At 36.4% G+C, this 3,482-nt stretch overlaps 2 long non-coding RNA genes across 2 annotated transcripts in view; one reads left to right on the forward strand and one right to left on the reverse strand.

Annotated features, from left to right (window-relative positions):
* LOC116670026 (uncharacterized) overlaps window positions 1-1,670 on the forward strand; it is a 3,656-nt gene extending 1,986 nt beyond the window's left edge. The window contains exons 3-4 of the long non-coding RNA XR_004326930.1: window positions 406-523; window positions 1,638-1,670. This is a non-coding gene — a long non-coding RNA (uncharacterized LOC116670026). The remainder of the gene's footprint in view (window positions 1-405; window positions 524-1,637) is intronic.
* A 338-nt stretch (window positions 1,671-2,008) lies between these two features.
* Window positions 2,009-3,482, reverse strand: part of LOC116670028 (uncharacterized) — a 17,725-nt gene continuing 16,251 nt past the window's right edge. Inside the window, exon 3 of the long non-coding RNA XR_004326932.1 lies at window positions 2,009-2,086. This is a non-coding gene — a long non-coding RNA (uncharacterized LOC116670028). The remainder of the gene's footprint in view (window positions 2,087-3,482) is intronic.

Genomic DNA, 3,482 nt, shown 5'->3' on the forward strand with positions numbered 1-3,482 from the left:
GGAGTTATTATGATGGGAAAATAGATTAGAAGCAACATGGAGGATTTTAAACATTTTGATTAAATGGTGTTACCGTGGTTGGTATACTATGTGTATTTCTTCTACTTTATTTACATTATACATTGTTGTTACATTAACAATATACTTTTGAAAGCTTTTCAACATAATGTTGTAGATTAAGATTTCTTTAGACATCATTTTCATTTTTGTTTGTAGTTTTGCAAATTATGAATAATCAATTTGAAAACATATTATAGGGGGAAGTAAACTGTTTGTTCCTTGAATGTGATGAGTAACAATAAAATAATTAAAATGATGTTAATTGTTGAAACAATTTCAAGTCGCATGTGTTAATTAATTTAGGACATTACATAAATTATTACTGTTGAATTTTTGAGACCAAAGCAGAGAGTTTTCAGTGGATAGAGCTTGTTCCCAGTGCAGGAGGTTTTTGTACGGCCACTTCATGAGTTTGTATCACTGTGGTGGACTTTTGGTGGAGGAACCAAACTCATCTTTCACTGTAAGTACCACAGATTTCTCATTCCTACACCATGAAAAATTATTGTAAATTTAGCATTAGAATGTCATAAAACACAAAATCATGTTGGATATTTCATATGTTTTGGATATTTTTGGATAACTATTAGCCTGGTCTGATATTGAAGTTAATGAAGAACATTGTGCAGTGATTAGTATTATTTTAGTATTAAAGATTATGTTATGTTAAAATATATGCAGATTTCTTTTATCAGATAGTTTTTTCAGAAAATATGGTTTGAAACTTTTCTGAACAAATGTTTTTAGTTCAGAAAATAGCCTAAAAATGTAGTTCTAATTTGTTTATGTTGTCACATTTAAACAATTGTTTGGTATGAAATATACTTTATTTGCAGTATTTTTAGTTCACAGTCCGTTAGTTTAAAGTGGTGAAAAGGAAGTGAAACAGACAGATGACTAAGTCTTGAACTGTATACAGATGTTACATTTCTTTCAAAAGAAAATCATCTCAGGGATGAGTTATTTACCATCAGATATCATAAAGCAGATGAGAAGTTTTAATTTAGGGAACTTTACTACAACTTTTCCATTAGCCCTAAACCTTTAAAGTGATGTAGCATATAGTTATCTAATTCATGTTTATGATGAGTTTCACAGTTGTTGTTTTTATTAAAAGATACATTGCTTTAAATGTCAAAATGACATCAACTTTTACAGTTCCAGGTTGAATCATCTAATCATTTCAGCTGTACTTGTAGACCTGTATGTTGTTGGATGGTGTATTGTAACATAAAACATAGTCTTTTTTAAATACATGTATTTTGTAAAGTAACTATTAACTAAAGCTGTTAGAATATTGTAGTGGAGTAAAAAGTTCAATATTTCCATCAAAATAAAGTGGAGCAGAAGTATGAAGTAGAATGAAAAGAGAAGTTCAGTTAAGTACAAGTACCTCAAATTTGTACAGTACTGTAGTAGACATACCAGGTAACATTCCACTGCAGAGTATCCCTCACACAGCTGCTCCCCAGTAGTGTTAACCTCTGTCATGTGTCAGAAGTGTCTCATGTGCAGTTGTCTGTCCTTCAGTGGAAGTTAATGTGCCCCTTGGGGTGTAGCTCTGCTGTCCCCTCCAGCTGTCCCATGGTCAGGCCTCAGTCTCTCTGCTCCCCCTTCCTCGAGCAGCTCTCTGGGGGCTCGCCCGCTGGCTCTGCCTGCTGACTGGCTACTCTCCCCAGGAGCCTGGTGAACTGGAGCTGGACGGTACAGAGGTGACGGAGGGGGTCCGAGCGAGCTCCGAGGAGGAGACAGGGTGGACGCTACATACAGCAGCAGCACCCTGAGCCTACCCAGGAGCACTGGATGTTAGGAGAGCTGTACTCCTGCATTCCTCCATCATGGCCACAACCAGACCCATGACCCTCCACAGGAGCTCCCGTGTAAGGGCTAAGAGTGAGCTGGCTTGAAGCCCAGACAGAGCTCTGTGGCGGGGGGAGCAGAAGGAACACACAAGCTGCTCTGATCACATATGAGTTCCAGTGTTTGTAGAGGAAACTAAAGCTTTGTGTGACAGAGAACTGCACTGCTGTAAAGTGTTGTGTGTGTGTGTGTGTGTGTTTGTGTGTGCGTGCTTAATAACTGTCATGTTGATGATTAATGCTAATAAAGCTTTGACTGATGAATAACGTGATGAAGTCTTTGTCTTGTATTTGATGAAGAGTAGTAAGAAATGTAATGATTTCATATCTTCAACTGATACTCACCTTAATTGATCAATTAAATATTATTACCTTTTAAAGTTGTTCTGAAATAAAAATGATGTGGTGTTATAAAAAAAAAAAATCTTTAAACATGGTTTGAATTTCCAAAATGAGGGTTGAACCCTGACCCAAGGTCGTTGGTGTGAAAAGGGCATGACGGGGTAGGCCATCTGTGTACTGTGCATTGTCAGGCCTATCTCCACAACAACACAGCGTACCATTTTTTACAAATACTGTATTAAAAAAAATGCTGTGTTAAACTCCAGGGTTTGTAGTGTAGCTGGGGCTTGTGGGTTCCTTTTTGTTGGGGGCATTTTGGTGGACTAAATCTGCTTTTGCTTCAGCATCATTGGTTTTTTGTGTCGGACAGTGTTTGTGCCACGCTTTGTGATGCAGACGTTGAGTGACTGAGTTTCTTTTGGTTAATTAAGACACACCTGTGCATACTATTTAATGAAATGACACGTTTGCTGTGGAGAGCACAAAGGGGCTGGTTCACAACAGCCTGATGCTGGTAAGTCCTGTTTGACTTATTCTCTATTAAAGCTTTATTTTTTGGTTCATCCTGACTATCCTGTATTGATGAAGTTACCAGCTTGGACCTTTATTGGAAAATCAGAAGTGACAATGAATTGCACGAAAGAACTGGAGGTCGGAATCAAACCTGCAGCCCCTGACATCAAGGACAATAACACCACTAATGTCTAAAAGATGATTTGAAGTTTTTTTTTTAAAGTTGATGCTAAACCTAGTCAAAAGCTCAACAATGCCAATGATGTAGAACATTGTGAGGTCTGACTGAAAGTTCTTTTTTAACTGAAATTATGGTAAAATTGAAGACTTACAAATGCTTTGAGAAACAATAATGAAAATGCATTAAAAAGTAGCTCTGCTCTGAAAGTAATTGTTTGAAAAATCTCAAATACATTGCACTGCACTGCTGAAAAACTTGGAAGTTGAAATGTAAAATTGTCAGTTAGAAGGTGAACTGCATTACCTTAAAAAGCTAAAATAGCTGAAATACATTTTTTTTTTAAACTGGAAGCGAAACTGTAACACTGTCAGAAGTGGAAGTTCAAATAAATTGACTAAAAATGCTGAAAGTATAAAAACTTAGTATTATTATCAGACATATCCATTGCATGGAACAAAAAAGCATGACCCTAAAGATCTGAGAGGTAAATACATTGCCTAAAAAAAAAGAGAGCTATTGTAGAAAAA

Source organism: Etheostoma spectabile, chromosome 20 (genome assembly GCF_008692095.1).
Source record: "Etheostoma spectabile isolate EspeVRDwgs_2016 chromosome 20, UIUC_Espe_1.0, whole genome shotgun sequence".
Taxonomy (NCBI): Eukaryota; Metazoa; Chordata; class Actinopteri; order Perciformes; family Percidae; genus Etheostoma; species Etheostoma spectabile.